This window comes from Dromiciops gliroides, chromosome 1 (genome assembly GCF_019393635.1).
Source record: "Dromiciops gliroides isolate mDroGli1 chromosome 1, mDroGli1.pri, whole genome shotgun sequence".
NCBI classification, from domain to species: Eukaryota; Metazoa; Chordata; class Mammalia; order Microbiotheria; family Microbiotheriidae; genus Dromiciops; species Dromiciops gliroides.
The window spans coordinates 720,123,848-720,142,876 of NC_057861.1; the positions used below are offsets into that span (position 1 = coordinate 720,123,848).

Genomic DNA, 19,029 nt, shown 5'->3' on the forward strand with positions numbered 1-19,029 from the left:
GGAAATAGGGCAGTCCACACACACACACACACAGCTCCAAGCTAATTGGGTGGTAGCACCAATTGACAGGACCCACAGGCAGCAGGCATCACTTCCGGACACCAATCGACCTTCGATACCCTCATGCTTTCTCCTCATGGTAGAGCCTCCCTGCAATATCATTCTCAGCAGGTTGGTAGTGCTCTGATTCTTACACTCTCCATAGTTATTCAGTCACTCTATCTACCAGGTCTAATCCCTTAAATCTATTCATCACTTCTATTTCATATTCATAAATGTTATTTAGATAATAACCATACAGTCAGATAGTTTTCTCTCTTTTTTTCAATTTGTCTGAATTTTACAATTAGAAGCTCATGTTCTGAAACACTGTCAGCTCCAGGTCTTATTTTAACTCACCATTTCTTGTTTTAACTCACTTCATCAACTTTGGCTGCAAAATATGTAATCAATCTGATTTTTATATTGACCATTTGGAGATGTCCATGTGTGGAATTGCCTTTTGAGTTTTTGAAGAAACATTTTTGCTATGATAAGTGAGTTACTTTAATAAATCTCTATTAGTCTCTGCCCTATTTCATTTTGTACTCCAAGAGCAAACTTGCTCATTATTCCAATTGTCTTTTGAGTTCCTACAACAGCATTCCAATCTCCTAGCACAAACATTATTTTTGAAATATCATTTCTAGAAGATAAGTTAGGGCTTTATAGAACTGAGGACTTTGGCCACTTTAGCATCAATGGTTGGACCACAGACTTCTATTATTGTGATGCTGAACAGTTTACTTTGGACTTGAGATATTCTGTCATCTTATAGATGAGATCCCAGTACTGCTTTTTTTTTACCCTTTTATTGACTTTGAGAGGAATTACATTTCTCCTTCTTTTTTTAAAATTTTACTTTTGATCATAAAAAGCAGAACAAAGAGCAAGGACCCCAGGTGGCAGAGTATTCCAAGCCTACCCGAGGCCCACGACGGTTTTAGTGTCAGTCTTAAGACAAAGCTTTGGCTTCCAGGAAGACTCGGGAGCAGCTGGTGGCAGAGGAGGTGGAGCCTTCCTCAACACTTCCCTAACAAGGGAGACCAGGGCTTTTTCAGCCCTTGTTCACAGTCATAATGTTGGCCCCAGGCCAGTGTAGCTGGAAGCAAGGGACTGGGACAGGGAGTTGCTTCAAGATTCACTTGAGGAACACCACCTTGGGGATCTTGCCACCAGTCTTGAGCTGGGTAAAGACCTGTGATGCTCTAGCGAAGCCCCAGTCATTGTCCTGAAAGCACTTTTGTGACTATTCCAGGTTCATGCCAGACTGAATTGAAAAGATCTGTAACATCTCTTGCTGTTCTGGGGAGAGAGTGGGGACAGGGCTGGAGGAGGGGGTGGGAGTTGGCATGGTGAAGGCCAGGCGGATTTCATCGGTGGTGGTTTCTGATGAAGAACTTGTCGTTCACAATACAGAGCCTGGCAGTATTGTTGGAGGGGACAGCAATGAAAACTCAGGAGAAAGCACAGACATAGTCTTGAGATTTTCCATCCACCTCCTTAAAGACCTTGTGCACAGCAAAGCATAGTGTGTTTCCGTCTGGGCGCAGATATCCACCACAAAGGAGTTCAGGTCATGCTGGGTCTTGGAGAACTGCTTGAGGAAGGTCATGACATTGAGGCACATATATTTTTACAGTCAGAAGCGAATGTTGGGGTCTTTGAGCTTCTTCATGTTCCTGCTGTCTTTGAAGTATTCACTCATTTTTCCCCAGGCAGGTTCTGGAGGGTGAAGGAGATGCTGAGGGAGCAGCAAGCCTGGTCATGGTAAGTGTCCAGCAGCCCTTGCCTGTCTCCAGAGTCATACACAGAATAATACTGCTGCAGAAAGTACATGACCATGGCCTTCAGGTTTTCTGAACCGAAGTACCTGACCTTACAGGGCAGAAGGTTCCACATAAAAGACAATTGGGGGAGGGGCATCTAGGTGGCACAGTGGATAGAGCACCAGCCCTTGAGTCAGGAGGACCTGAGTTCCGATTCCACCTCAGAACATTGCCACTTACTAGCTGGGTGACCCTGGGCAAATCACTTAACCCCAATTGCCTCACCAAAAAACAAAAAAATCAAAGACAGTGGGGAGGGGTGGGCAACTCGTGGCTGTCCAGAAGAAGCAACTTGGGGAAGCATTTCCAGATGGCGCTAATGTAGGAGAACTGGTCCCAGAAAGTGTCACAGAGAGGATCCCCAGTGAGCCACAGCTCATCCAACTTCAGCCCCTTCACCTTGTCCAGTTCTCGCTCCGAATTCAGTTCATTCCCAGAAATTTTCAGGATCTTGAGATTGAGTGCCCTCTGCACAATCTCTGACAAATCATCCAGCCTGTACAGTAGGTTATTGCTCAGATTCAGTGACAGCAGTTCAGGGATGTTTTCTTCGATGATCCAGAGGGAGGCAGACATGCAGTTTCTTCTATTTAGGATGACATGAATGTTTTGGGCCACCTAGTCTGGGTCTGTGAGGAGGCCCTTCAAGTCCAGGGCCAGCTGGGAGACATCATAGCGCTTGCTCATGACAAACCTTCAGTTCTCCCAGTCCAAAATCTTGTGATTCACAGCCTTGATGGCAGATGCTCTGTTGCATCCTCCACAAAGAACTTGGTCTGGGTGTTCTCATAGTGAAACTCAATAGGATTGAAGGGGATACTGCATTTGCTCTGGATCGAGGTCAACAACCATGTCTTGTCGTATTTCCTGCTGTAAGGGATTTTGATCCTGAACCAGTTTTTTGGATGCTGCATGCAGGTTGGAGCCAGCAGAGCTTTCGCTGTCTTGACCAGGCCTATCTCGGCTCATGGTGACATGAATTCGGTCTCGGTTATGCCAATTATCTCCCCCCCTCAGGTTAGGTCGTGAGTTCTAAGGGGCATATGTGGATCGGGGACCATTTTGGTCATCGCTTATAGCTACATCACCATTATCCTCCTCAAGGTGAGGAGCTTGGGGACCAGGGCCACCTCTGTTTTGAGACCGTGAATTTGTCTCACCATATTTCCAGCTGAAGGGGCTCTGGCCTTTCTTCCGTCTTTGGCAAAAGCTACCCCCAACTCGGTCATCATGCTTGATATACGACTTGCCCTCGTCCACTAAGACGAGCTGGAGGACACCAGATGCTAATAAAAGAGAAAGCCCTTTGGCCTCTCCTGGGCTATACTGCACCTGGGCTTCAGAGTGAGCAGGCTGGGAGGTCCTCGGCCCCCACCCCCACCACACCTGAGCCAGCCTCCACCCACCGCCGGACTGGCTAGGAGCCTATTGCATTTCTTCTAAGGGATTCTTGCCCATAGTCAAATGTGTAATGACCACCTGAGTTACATTTACCCATTTACCCATTCCCTTCCATTTAAGTTCCCTGATACCCAAGATATCAATGTTTAATCTTTTCATCTTGTGTCTGACCACAACCAGTTTATCTTGGTTTATATATCTTATATTCCATATTCCCATGCAGTAATGACTTTTCTGTTTAAGCTGATTCATCCACTGCTGAGCTTCCTTTTCCCTTTGGCTCAGCCACTTAATTCTTTCTGGAGCTACTTGTAGCTGTCCTCCACTCTTCCCCAGTAATGTATTGGATATCTTCCAACCTGAGGGGTTCATCTTATGAACAAAGATACTGGAATGGATTTGCCATTTCCTTTTCTGGTGGATGGCCTTTTGAACTCCATACTGTGACTTGTCTGTCTTGGGTAACCCTGCATGGCCTAGCTCATCATTTCCCAGAGTTACACAAGCCCTTCTGCTACAAAAAATGCAGTAATTATAAGAAGATCCAAGGAGATACATTTGTCCAAAATGTAAAATGTTGTCGAGATTTCTAGGAAGATGGAGATTGAAAAAAATGTCATAAGATCAGGCAGTTAAGAGACCATTGTCATCCAATGGCTAGAGTGAATAAACTCAATGGGAGTAGAATATTTCTGTTCAACCAAGAGAGAATCCCACATCTACCCCCAAGAAAAAAAAGTTCCTGAAGTCTCTAGTAGCAAGCTAATGATAGGGATGTGATTAAGTTTCTGGTTACTCTACATACCAGCTTCTTTCCAGAGTCTTTCTCTTCCTCTAAGTCACTGAAGAGGATTTAGAATTGTGTATCTTTTTTTCTTGAATTTGAATGCCAGTGGGATAGGTTCTCTCCCTCTCTAAGCTCTCAACTCCCCAGCCCTCTCAAGTGCTTATGAAATATTGGGTAATCAATCTCCAGAAATGTGCAGAACCTTAGGCAAATGGACTTTGAGCAGCAAATTGCATGCATTTGGGGTTGGGAGTGGGGTGGGATTTGGCCTTATTATTTTCTACTAGAAAGACCACCTTTTGCATTATGATTTTCTGAATTTCAAAGGGAAGAGACTGAGAGAAAAAGTATGGTAAAATGAAAAGGGTAAAAGAATTGCATCCAGTTGCCTGGATTTGATCCCTGTTTCCTAGTCTTACTGGCTGTTTAACTAGAAGCTTTCTGAACCTTGGTTTCCAAATCTCTGAAATAATGACCTTTAAAATCCCTGCATCACTGTTTTAAAAAAATATATACATGCACACACATGTACAAATACACACATGAATGTACACATACACGCAAACACATGTGTGTATAATTATATGTGTGCAATGCATATATGGGCATATATACAGATATACATATTCAGATATGCATATATACATATTATATATCACATCTTAAACATTATGTACTCTAAAAATGTAAATAACTCCGTTGAACATATTCAATCAGATTCTTGTGGAAATTTTAATTTTAGTGATATTTGAGACAGAAGTGCTTCAAACAGTAGATCTTTTTAATAATCCTTTAAAATTATTTTGTGGAAGTCCAAGAGAGTTGACCAGTTTTTATTTTAAAGGAACAATAATATTTGACCACAATGACAAGCCAGGGGGAACAAACATGGTCATCTGAAATATCAGTTTCCTGGGATACATGCTAGTAATCTCTGCATGAATATATGTGCGATGACTTTGAAAATTAAAAGAAACAAAATAATGCTACCTTTCTCCCTTTTGGCATTCCACATTTTAAAAATGATAAGAGAAAAGAACTTCAGGTTCATTCCTTTGATTAAAGCAATTAAGATTTTCTCCAAAAATGATTTGTCTAAGTTTGAAATAACTCAAAGCTTTTATCCCCTCAAAGGATTCTCTCAAAGTCACGACATTACAACAAATGGTATGAAATCTCCTGATGTGCATGTTGAAGATCCATAGAATCTGTGTTGGAAGGAATCTTAAAAATCATCCTGGTTATTAGCTTCCTTGAACCTCTTCCTTCTTGTTGTTCTTATAATTTTTGCCATTGTCCTCCTCCTCCTCCTCCTCCTCCTCCTCCTCCTCCCCCTTCTCTTCCTCCTCCTCCTCCATTAAGGCAACCATAAAAGTTTGAGCTAGTGATGAATGGTTGATCTTGATAAGCCTTTCATTCTATTTCTGCTGCTCCTACTTCTGTGGTATGCCTTTTGTATTTTCCAAGTTCTCTCTCTCATTCTCTCTCTCTCTCTCTCTCTCTCTCTCTCTCTCTCTCTCTCTCTCTCTCTCTCTCTCTCTCTCTCTCTCTCTCTCTCTCTCTCCCCTTTCACCATAATCAACCTAATCTGTCTTCCCTCCTTAGTGTTAGATTGGTTGGTGAGGGAGTGTTATTCCTGGTGTTTAGGCAGATGAAGCTTCCATAATTCAAGTTTACCAGTTATATTTACTGCCCCTCAGCCCTTGAGCCATTCTTGATATTGTTCCCATGCTTTTTATTCATGATGTCTTTGACCATTAGTTGATTGCAACACCCTCTACTGCTTTTATACAAAGCTTGAGAATATTCCACTCCTATTTTATAAAGTAATTAAGATCATACTCATATAAAGTTAGTTGATAACTTAGAGGCCATTGAGTCAAAAACTTATTTTACAGAGTTAAATACTTAGTGAGTGGGAGAGCCAGGATTGGAATCCAAAGTCTTGCACTCTAAAGTCAGTTTTCACTCTGCTGGACTAAAATGCCATTTAATATCACTATTTTCTTGTACTCTGTGTGTTCCTAGATTGACTTCCCTGTTTTCACAAAATTTAATCAAAGTAACAGATTGCATTGCAAGATGTGCAGAGTATTACATTCCTGCTCTTGAGTTTCTGTTGTCACCTCCATTTCTCTGCATCAAAGACCTGCTTACGAGAATCCCTGAGGCTTGTTCTATCCATAGTTTCTTCTGCAAGCTGTCTTCTCAAGTGGAAAACAGTGCCCCTTAAAATAACCAAAATTTCCTTAAGGGGGTAGCCTTAGGGTTTCTTACTTGCATTTTAATGCTTGAGCCCAGACCATTAATTACTGATGGGAAATTGACTAAGGAGAGAATCTCTTCACTCAACTATCCCATTACTCCATCCCCTCCCCATAGTATTTTTTTATATTTCTAAGAAGTATCTCATGTTTTCAGAAATACAATATTCAAAGGAAGAGAATATAAGTCTCCCTCCTTGGGAATCCTTGATGGATTCTTGTAGGCCTTCACAGTTCTAGATAGCTCTCAAAAAAACAGCAGAGCTGTGCTTCCTTTTGAATCCTAAAAGAAAAATAAGCTTTTTGATGACAGATGCTACCTTTATCTTGGCTTTATAACCCCAATACCTAATATTTTATTCAATAGAATTGAATAAAAAAATCTGACTATTATAGATTTATATCTACAAATCAGTCTTTTGGGTCCTTTAAATGATGTTTTCATCAAAATCCATAGGTTCTCCCATTACTGTCCATTAGTATGCTCTAAATCAATAATCTTTGACCAGTAGTCATACTTATAGGGATAGATCAACATCATAATAGTTGGCCAAACATCATTGTCTTTTGTACTCTACATGGAATTCAATAACAAGTAATTACACAATAATCCCTAGGTAGGGGGCAGCTAGGTGGCACAGCGGATAGAACACCAGCCCTGAATTCAGGAGGACTTGAGTTCAAATCCAGCCTCAGGACACTTGACACTTTCTAACTGTGTGACCCTGGGCAAGTCACTTAAACCCAATTGCCCTGCAAAAAAAAAAAGAAAAAGAAAAAACAAAAACCATAATCCCGAGGTAAAGGGATTCTAATTTGGCTACTCCTTATTCATATATTCATATGTAAATATATACAGTTTATATATGCATATATTCAATTTTATTTGAAAATTATGAACCAGTTTCCCATAATTTGATCTTTATTTTAGAGCCTAGTCCTATCATGAAGGTCCCAGTTACAATGTGTGTCAGGGAGTTCCTAACCTTTCTAGATAAGCCAATAGAGAAAAGTTTCATCACAGTCTGCACAAAGTAACTGAACCCTCCTCCTACCACCACTACCTAGGTAACCTATTTGAGAGACCTATATAATATCCATGACATCTAGTACTGCCCTGGATGGCAATTTCGTCATGCAGAGTTAAGGTTGCTTCCCTTGAATCAGAGCATCCCTCAACAACTCCTCCATCTGTGCTATAATCCTTGTTTCCTGAAGCTCCTTTCCAGTCACTGCTCCATATTGTTGCTCTAATTTGCTACCCTACTTATCCTCTCTGGATCTCATCTAATCTTTCTGTTCTCCATCTCCCCCAAGGGATAGCTAGCAATGGTTTACTCAAATTATCTGAGGGCGGGTAAACATTTTTAAGAGCAATGCAGGAAAAGCAGAGCAGGAACCTCCTACACAGTTAGTCTTTCTGAAGAAAAGAAGATTTTTAATCCATGTTACTTAAGTTATGCCAAAATTCTTAATGCCATACTCTGTAGCATTAAAAAAATGGCTGAAAATGAGGTTAATTCCCATAACCTTCTATGGTAGAGTTTAAAGAATACTGTATGTGAAGTGATTGATAGTCATATCTCTCAATCTCCATAGATCTCAGTTTCCTCATCTAAAAAAGAGTAGATTGGCTATATTGCCTCTAAATGACCTTGGGCTCTCAATGTATGATTCTATCATCTGTAAGATTAAAAAATAATGTAACTAATATAATAATTTGGGTATCATTTATCATGTATTTAAAATCTAGAAAACACAATACCGACACAAAACCATTTGATACTCAAAACAATCCTATGCAGTGAGTACTATCATACCTACTTTTTAAGTGAAGAAATTGGTACTCAAAGAGTATAAGTTTCCTGCCCATGGTAATACAGGCAGTAAATATCCCAGGCAGAATTTTAATCTAGGTCTTTCTGGCTCACATCCTAGTATACAATATACTATAATATACTGTCCCAGAATTGTTGATTGTGGATCAGAGAATCAGATAGCATGGTCAAAAATCTAGAAAGCTATAAATATCAGGTTATTTTTCTATTACATATTGATAACTATAAAGTAATTTACTATTATCTCATGAAAATACTTAACATGTATCAGATTTTTTCTTTCTCTCTCTATATATATACATATATATTTTATCATAAAAATAATCAGCAGCATTTCTAGAGATATAATATGACATAATTGGCTGAGTTGTATACTTGGAAGGAAGAAAACCTGGCTTCTAAGCCTCTTTCTTTCAATTTGCTAAGTTACCATGAGAAAGGCATTTTCATTCTCTGAAAATTAATCATCTACATAATAACATAAGTTATAGATTGGGTTGTACTTTGCCTAGGTAGGAGTTATCACATTGAGAGAAATTTCAAGTGTTTAACATATTATCTGTGATCTATATCACTTTTTAGGTAGATATAGTTTTCTCTTGGTTGATATATTTTAAAAAATAATAATAATACACAAAAAGCCAGAAGTATATATCAACTCATGGGGTATTTTTCACATTCAAAAAAACATGAACTCTTTATTAAAATGTCTAAATTTCCTTATTTCAAAGGAAATTGGGAATAGGATATAGTTTTATGTTACACAAGGGCAATTCACAAGGAATTAAATCTAAATTTTAGCCTCACTTTGAATAATTGTAACTGGTAACCAGAACAGCAGCAAGCTATACAAGTCCCTATTTTTAACAGCCTCTCCCAATAGGGACCAAACACTATGTATCATATTAGCATAAATTTAATTTATTTGGTTATACAAAATGTAAATCAATAAGAACAAATTTTATGTCCTTCCTCTGATTCCTTCCTGCTAACAATACAAGCTAAGTACATCTATACTGAGGAAACTGTAGAGTATTTCTATACTAATTAGGGTCTGTCAATTTCCTCCCACAGCTAAATGACCTTGAAAGAAAGCAAGTCCTCTCATTGCTGGCTTAAAAATGCTTTCTTCTGAGATCACAAAGTGCCTCCTTTGTTCCCATCAGACCTCTTCAGCAAGGGCATTTCTGAGAAAACACCTAAGTCCAAACCAGGAATACTTAATTCTACACATAGGATAAACAAAATAAATAACTAAAACAAAGCATACAAAAACATTTTCTTTCCTTATTTAACAACGTACTGACCACTATCCAACATATCAGGAATTTTGCAAAACTCAAAAAATTAAACATTTAAGTCTGGCATGTTTTGTAGTAGAAGGAAAAATAAGTAGTTATTAATGGTTCTATTCTGAGTGATCCATCCTTCATTTTCACAGAAGTGGCAAACTCTAGTGGGGTTGCTGTCAGGACTGAGAAATAATCTTTCTGAATGAACTTTGCTCTCAAGACAGAGTAAAAGATTTTAAAAATGAATATTAAATTTAGTTAGTTATTGTTGAGCCCATAATGTATGTTTCAAAATTTTAAAAAAATCTTTATTTGTATTGAAATAAAATGCCTCTTCCTTGGGTGACTAGACTATATCTATATCTATATATCCATACATACCTATATGTATGTATACATATATGTATATGTACATATACATATATAAACCACGCATATGCATACACATGTATGTGTTTATATATGTGTGTGTGTGTGTATATATATATATATATTTCCTCCCGTCTTCCTAAAAGACCATTTTAAGATCTTTGGCACAGTAAAAGCAATGAAAAACAATTGAAAATCTGATGGGTTAATTTGTAGATTTCTGAAAAAAAAGTAGTATCTAGCATGAAAATAATAATAATGATAATAATTTTTCTCTTCAAAGAAAACTAATGTTCCCTTAGTCAGATTTTCATCTTTCTACCAGGGAAGTTGGTCAACCATTAAGTCAATAAACAGAATTTCCTTTGGCTGAAAAGAGAAGTTACTTCCTATACTCTACTTCATTAGTGAGTTCAACCCTGAAATAATAATTATTACAGAGAAACTTTCTGATACCTTGCAGTTCATATTCATCACACACCTTTCCGAGTGTACTTCTGCAATAGTAACGTTGTAACAATTTTTCCCCCTCCAATTTGGTCCTCTCCCTTTGAGTGACCTCGATACTTCTTTTTCACATTGGGTTGTATTTTCTCACTCCAAGTATGTCTGTATGCCTAAAAGAACACAAACATTAAAAATAGACTTCTACTTTTTTCTTTTTTTTTTTTTTTGCAGGACTATGAAGGTTAAATAACTTGCTCAGGGCCACACAGCTAGTAAATGTCAAGTGTCCGAGACTGGATTTGAACTCAGGTCCTCCTGAATCCAAGACAAGTGCTTTATCCACTGCGCCACCTAGCTGCCCCCATATACTTTTATTTCTTAGAGATGTTAGGGGGCATCAAAAAAAGCATTAAGTTTTCCAAAGGCATCCATACTGAACACATTCTCCAAGAGTTACATGAATTGGAAAAGAGTTCATTTGGCCAAATAGTAAGAATCAGGGATAACACAACTCATGTGCTCCACACAAGGTTAAAAGATCTAGAGGCAGACCCATAGTAAATTACAGATACTTCTTATGGAGAATTTTTAGGAAGACATAGATGAGTCACATGAGATGAACACTTATGAATGGGTTGTAATGTATACTACTGATGAGTGTTGTGCTTATCAGTGAGATCAGAGATCCATTGAATCAATAAACATTCCATTTTGTTGATGTTGTACTTATCCAGTCGTTTCCAACATGTCCAACTCTTTATGACATCATTTGGCATTTTCATGGCAAAAATACTGGAGTGGTTTGCCATTCCCTTCTCTAGCTCATTTTACATATGAGAAATTGAGGTAAACAGGGTTAAGCGACTTGCTCAGAGTAACACAGTTTATAACTGTAGGGGTCTGGATTTGAACTCAATAATCCTGACTCCAGTCCCGGTGTTCTGTACTATATAGCTGTGTACCTCCACCAACCTAAAATGACACAATTCACTAATCTTTTCTTAATTTGAAAAATAACTTCTTCTTATTATTAATTATTTAAACTTATATGACTAATGTCTTAGTATCTTTTGCTTTGTCACTAACAGGGTCAAAAAAGCTTTTCAAAGAAAGAAATCAAGAAGTCATGGTTTTCTCTTTCCTCAACCATTTCATTTGTTTACACTCATGATTATATATCTGATAGAACACTTGACTAAAAAGACCTAGATTTAAGACACTACTTTCTTATTTACCAGAAATCATAACCTTTCAGAGCCTCTTTATTTTTCCTTTTCTGAAAAAAAATATAAATTTAATAAAATGTTGATGATCACAAAGATGTTGAAAGGAGAAAAAGAACATTAAAATTTTATGTAAACAATATATATAATTATTTTTAATTAGAGGCCAACATTATTCTGAAAAATAATTTCTTGAATTGAATCAGTTCTTTTAAATTAGCTAAAGACTAACCCCCACCCAATTTCAAATCTCAACCTACTCAGAGTAAATAGGGGCCTGAGAAAGTCATCATGTCCAAGACAAGAGTCACCTGTCTTATCTATAATCCACTTAATTCTCTGAACAAACTGTTTTTTTCAAAGATAGCACAAAGGTTAATATCAGGCAAATGCTTGATATGTTCTAAATCCCAACTTAGCAAACTCTCAGCAAGTGATTTTTAAAATTAAACTTCATGTAATTTACCCAACCACAGGTAGGAGGACAAGGGAGACAGAATTTTTTTGAATGTTTTTTTTTTCCACCCCCCTAGGAAAGAGTTAAGTTATAGGATTCATTCTTTTCTGTGATGGGAAATAAATAAATGGTATTCCTCAGGGCAGAAACAAAACTCTAACAAGGAGAGAGAAAGGACATCCTCCTCCTTTCTCATCTATGTAGTCATTCTGATTGATCCCAGGAGACTTTGCTTCATCTGGGCTACCTTAATTGGCCTCACTTGGAAATTCTTTTCTCCATGCCTGCAAGGAAAGTCAAAACTATACAAGGAGAATGTGCAGTCCTCACTTTTCCTGAGGGAATCTGGTTAACCTTTTACTGCCAAGTGGTACCAAAACATAACTTACCCTTAGCCCTAGTACCCTGAAAAAGTTTTATTACTGTAGACCCAGGTGAGAAGAAAAAAGGCTTCGTCAGTTTGCTTTGTCAGAAAAAAATTTTCTGGTTTGCACACAACTGTTTTTATACTTTGTTTAAAGTACACTTTTATACTTTGTTTAAAGTACACTTTCCAAAACCCTCCTTTAATCATTGGTTTTACTCTCAGGTTCCAATGAAAAGTATAGAGTTCCAAGTGGGATCCTCAAAATCTGCAGTTTTCGATTGGCTTCTAATTTGTGTTTCAAATGACTCAAAGGGAAATAACAATATCGACTTTTTTGGTAAAATGCTAGCATTATTATATATGGGGAAAAATAATGTCAGAGAGAGGGAAGGGAGAGAGAAAGTGAGACAGGAATTAAAGGTAAGAAGGGGAAAAATTGTTGTATAGCAAAAAAATGAAAATGCTATTAAATGCTATTTCATAAATGGGTAGAAATCCAAAACAGTGAAGAAGGAACAAGGAGCTATCATACATATTTTATGATGATAATTTCCAACAAACCTAGAGCACTAGTCATCATATGAAATCACATCAGTTTCCTCAGGAGCTTATCTAGAAACTTGGGTCTTTTAAAATCAGTGATTTCACAATATTATAAGAATTTTTTTAGATTAATCTTTTTAGTGCCTCATCCTTACAATTCCTGTTGTAGATTCAACATTAGGTGTATTGTAAATTAGCCTTTGAAGAATAAGACAGGAGAGATATCAATGCCCAAATAGAAAGAGCCAGAGTAATTTTTACTGCTAGTGGTCATGTTAATGATTGTAGTGGTTATGATTAAGACGATAATGATGACATATAACTCTTGGTAAAGTTTCTTAGATTAAGAGAGACAGAATATGAGATCCTTGAGAGCATCACTGTTTGCTTTCACTTTTGTAACCCCAGAGTCTGGTATAGTGCCTAACACATAGTAGGTGCATGCATAATAAATGATTGTTGATTGATATTTTGATTGAATGATGGCCTTTTTAAGAACTAATTTCTATTGACATTCTTATATTGTTCATATTTAGTGTATTCAAAAGACCATGAGTTCTTCTAACCATGGAATGTTCCTTTTTTTTTTTTTCAGGACAATGAGTGTTAAGTGACTTACCCAGGGTCACACAGCTAGTAAGTGTCAAGATGCTAGTTACTCATACTTACTACTCATATATCCCAATGGACTTGTGATTTCGTTGATTTATATGTGCCCTCTGGTAATATAGATGGGAAGCTATTCATTTCTGTTCCTCTTATGTGACACTTCTTGTTTTTGTCTTCCCATCAATTCAACCCAAGAAATCTATTCAATGTAGTAGAGGTTTTCATCCACTGCTTTAAATTATGAGGAAACTAGAGGAGTGAGTGGGCTTTTAATTAGTTATCCCAACTTATAGAAGAAATATTTTTAAAAATCTGTAGCAGTAAAGTATTGGATGTGGGTTCATTTTTCTAGAGCCTTCCAAACTTTTGATTGTTTTGACATGTTTATTTGCTTTGTTTTTATGAACAACTGAGCTAACAAGGATATTCCAGTGACATACATAGGGTGTTTTCTTTTTGTTTTTGTTTTGTTTTTTGGTGAGGCAATTGGAATTAAGTGACTTGCCTAGGGTCACACAGCTAGTAAGTGTTAAGTGTCTGAGGCTGGATTTGAACTCAGGTATTCCCGAGTCCAGGGTCAGTGCTCTATCCACTGTGCCACCTAACTGCCCCCTTTGTTTTTGTTTTTAAACAACACCAATGTGCCAACACTGAGCTACTGTCTTTCATGCAGATCGAACTTTGATCATTTTAGGTTAACACTTAAAAAAAATCCACTGGGGGACATGCTCAGCCATTTGAAAGTTTTTCCTGGTACTTAACTGATATTAAAGTTACACCAGCTCCTGGACAGCAGCAGTAGCTGGTGTGGCAGATAATTACAGGATTTTAATTTAGACACCTGTTTATTCACCCACTCCAATGTGAAAAAAAAAAAAGTGAGAGAGAGACTTATTGTGCCAAGCAGTAAATTTTCCCATTTGGCTGGCTTTACTGTTTTTCTGTCCTGCTGTCATCTTCGGTAAGTCACACTGGAGATGGAAACCATTCTACTTAGACAGAACTACTTAACATTTGGCCCTGTGTTTAGTGTCAGTCCTGGCCAAGGAACCAGAAAGGTCACCTGTGGGGAATGATGGGCAAATGACACATACAAATTGTTTTTAAATGAACAGGTGTCAGGGAATCTCACCTACCTAACATCTATTTTATGGCTACTGGCTCTGAAAGCCAAGACTGCCTATTATTTGCTTAATATGGCATTTGCAACAGGTGGTACACCTAATAAAACTATCTTTCTATTGGAGATTTTGCAGACTTGGAAAAGTTCTCATGACTCCATTTCCCCACACTAAACCTTCCATCTCCACCCCCAACATAAAAAAGATCCAAATCACTATTTAGTGCAGTTCCTGGCACATTGTAGGTACTTAATCAATGTCGTTTGAATGAACAGATGAATAAATAAATCAAGGAGTGTGGGACAATCATTTATGCAACCACATATACCTTTTCTCAGGTCCCCATTTCAATACTTCAGAATCACCCTTAACATATTTCAATTTTCAGGTCAAGCTTTACCTTCTCAAATTGAATCCATTTATTAATTACTTTTAATATGTGCCAGAAACTGGCAATGCAAAGGCCAAACTAAAACAACCAGTGATCTAAAGGACCACCCATTGTCTACTGGAAAAACAACAATAACAACATTTGGACAGATAAGAGAGTACAAATTATTTTCTAAGAAAGTACAAAATTGTGTTTCCTTTTAATTTAGAGTGAAAGGACAGAGAGCACTAACAACTAGAGCAATTAACAAAGGCTTCAAATAGAAGGGGGTACTTGAACTGAACCTTGAAGCTATCTAGCAATATCATGACCTAGAAGTGAAGAGAACATTCCAATCGAGGAAAACTGCCTGTACAAATGCACAGAGGTGAGAAATGAAATGTTTCATAAGGAATAGTAGGAAGGCTAGTTTTGCTATAACAGATTTTTCCCCCGGGAGTTAATTTGATATCACTTAAAAAAGGGACAGCTAGGTGGTGCAGTAGATAAAGCACTGGCCCTGGATTCAAGAGGACCTGAGTTCAAATCCAGTCTCAGACACTTGATACTTACCATCTGTGTGACCCTGAGCAAGTCACTTAACACTCATTGACCCACAAAAACAGACCCCCCAAAATGAGTTTAGCCAGATATTGAAAATATTGAAAGATATTGAAATGACAATAGAGGAGATAGTGTTTTATGCTGAAGGCAAAAGAGAGGCACTTAAGCTTCTCCCATAGGGGAGCAACAGAGTCAGTTTAAAAATGAGAAGTTCTCCCACTATCTCTGAAGCCATTGCCAGTTGTTTTTATCTATGTCTTGCCACTGGACTCTGATGGCAGTAAAAGAGAGAATGAGACTAATATCTTTGTATCATTGTGCTTCACTTAAATCCAACTGACTTACAAGTCATAATATCACCTTCTTGATATCATAGGTCTTCGAGGATGAAGTATGAACAACAATCTGTGAGTCAAACCACTTTTTCCCATTTCATTTTTATAGCTGCTGAACAGAAGCCCTATTAAAGACAGGGAAAAAAATATCCGTGAGGTGAGAGGTGTTGTCACTGAATTAGGCTAGTGGTAACTATTTGAGTCAAGATAAATGAGGAGATGGAAGCAATCCTGTGTAGACAGAATTGGCATCTGAATGAATATGAAGGGATGAAGGAGAGTGAGGAATCAAGGGCTTCTTCAAAATTGAACCTATGACCCATTAAAGCTTTCTTGATCTTCCTAATTATTATTAACATAGCAGGGGATTGGCACACGCTGAGTCCTTCGAAGATGTAAACACTTACGGGAAATACATTTGGGATCTGTTCTTGGGAGAAACAAAAAACCTGGCACAGGTGTAGATATTCTGCATTGGCCTACTGCCTAATTGAGAGAATCCTCTTTTCATTAGCTATGTAGGCAGAATCACTTAAGTTGTTAAGATTACCTGCTTGAGGCACAGTCTGTCTATTTCTCTGTCTCTGTCTCTCTGAAAAAGATCCAAGGGTAAAAGACAAAACATTAATTTACTCACATGAGTGACATGATATAGTAAGCTGGGTGAGTGGGTGAGACTTCAGGCAAGACCACCTCCCTTTAGGCCTCATGGCCTAAATTTAGAATTTTGGTATTGTTTCATCTGACCTTTTGAGCTCTAGATGTAAGAAATAGAATCCTAAACCCAGGAGCTCAAGTTATGGTTACCTTTGAGCCCAAGATTCCTGACCAGATGGTGCTATCACTATACAAAGGGAGACCTGAAAGTCAAGTTCATGAAAGACATGCTTAGGAAGCATCTTTGAACTGGAATTTGGTGGCACTAATGCTATGCATAAACTAAATTAAGGTATGAGCATAATCTCCCTCCTTCCCTCTTTAGAAATCAAGGTCAGGTTGGGGAATTATACTCCCTGGTATCTGAGGAAATTATGTTTGTTTTGAATTTACATTTCAAATAAATATTACTTTGTAAAATATAAACTCACCGTAAGGTGATTAAATGGAAATGGGGCCCTTGGATTCCTAAAATTAGAGAACATAGTAAGATGGGGCTTGAAATAATGGCAGAGATGAGAGATCTCCCAGTCCCCTAAGCATACTAGAAAATGCTCTGGCAGGGATAAAATGTAACACACCTGTGCTTCAGTGAGTGTTGGCCAGTGGAATTTTTCTTACATTAATATCCTCCTTTCCAAACCAGCTATTATGCATTAATATGAATACATGCTATACTTCTTAGTAGGATAAATAGTAATAATAATAAATGTTAAAATTTATATCATACCTGCTGTATTCCAGGTACTGTACTAAAGGCTTTACAAATATCACATTTGAACTTCACAGCTCTGGGAGTGAGGTGCTATACATTTCTCCATTTTATATATGAGGAAACTGAAGCAAATAAATTTAATGATTTGCCTATGGACATGCAGACAGTAAATGTCTTAGGAAGGCTTTGAACTCACATCTTCCTGACTCCAGATCCACCAAGCTATTTACTAAACCACTTAGTTGCCTAAGTTACTTAAGGGCAATGATTTTTGTTTGTTGCCCTTATATTATAACACCTACTATGTTTCCTTGTCCATGATTGATGCTGAATGAAGGTGCCATGTGTCCTCTTCAAGAACAAAGAATTACCACCACCATGACCACCACCAATAACAATCCTGAGTAGAGATGAGAAATAATAAAAATGCAATATTACCCATCTATATCCAGGTTCCCTAAGTCCTTGAGTATCCTGATATGCCATATTTTCCAGTGAAGTGTCATTTCTTTGATATGTTAGTGATAATATGATGTGGTTTCACTTTCAACAAATCAATAAACATTTATTGTCTATAATGTACTGTGTTCTGGGTAGACAAAGATTAATATGAAAGATCCCTGGGCCTCAAGGAGCTTACATTCTATAAACAGAAACAATATGTAGGTGTGTGTGTGTGTGTGTATGTATGTGTGTGTGCATATGCATGTGTGTAAGTACACATTACATTGACCTATGCCAACTGTTCATGGAAACTGTTGTTGTTTTTTCCTCTCAAAGGCTATAGAAATGTTGACCTAAGTAATTCTTGAGTTAAAAGAAAAAGCAAACACCAAAAATATAAAGATTTTTTAAAATGGAAGTACTAACTATACTATTGATGTTTGTCCTAATAGTTCCTCATGTATTGAGTGCTTTATTATGAAGTCCTTCAAAACAGAAAACAACAGTTTTCTCCAGGACCTTCATCAGACCAAGAAGATGCTGAGCTTTTTAAAAAAGTTCTGAGTGAGAAAAGAAAAAAAAATGTAAGTTGGTTTTCCCCTCCCTCCTCCTCCTTTTCTCAGCAGGAAGAGACAGCTAATGCTCTCCTGGTGAAATCACTAATTGATTGCATCAGTGCATGAGCACAGCAGCTGTCCTTGTACCTTTAGTGGCAACAAAATGAAGGCAGCCTGGCCTCCTGTCAGGCAAGATTGTCTGCTTTCATTATTTCTTATGAGTCCTTTCCGGATACACTGGGCAGAGAGAAGAGCAGAAGGGAAGGAAGGCCCATGGACCATTAGTGTTCATTTTAGTCAAGGAAATGGTAAGTAAAAGATGGTGTGGATGATGCCTGAGGGATCCCATCAAATGATCTGTGTGCCATTTCCAGAAGGACACAACATCCATATCAGGAATGTTTATATTTTGTAGAATAAAAATTCACCCAGATACCCACTTGTTTCATTCCCAGGAAAATGCCATTATTAATTACTCATTCATATGTAGGGTTCTGCCAATCTCTTATGTAGCAATTCTTCAAGAGGCCCCTCACCACATCCTTGAATTTTTGAGGTGGAAGCAGTTTTAGGTCTTAGCTACTTTATTACTCTCTGATCATTGCTCAGGAAACTGAACCCCAAAGAAATGAAATAACAATCATAAGAGTACGGATAGTGGATAAAGCAGGTGACAGGTCATAGCTCCCGTTTCTTTCTATAGTTTTCATTCTATGATACCTTATCTTCTAGGGGTGGTTGGGGGAAAACCTTAGAGTCAGAAAGATCTGGGTTCAAATCCATCCTCTGACATATATTGGA

The 19,029-nt window shown here is 37.8% G+C and overlaps 1 pseudogene; it reads right to left on the bottom strand.

Moving 5' to 3' along the window:
• Positions 1–1,180: 1,180 nt before the first annotated feature.
• On the bottom strand, positions 1,181–3,641 carry LOC122753883 (annotated as a pseudogene).
• Between the last annotated feature and the right edge of the window lie 15,388 nt (positions 3,642–19,029).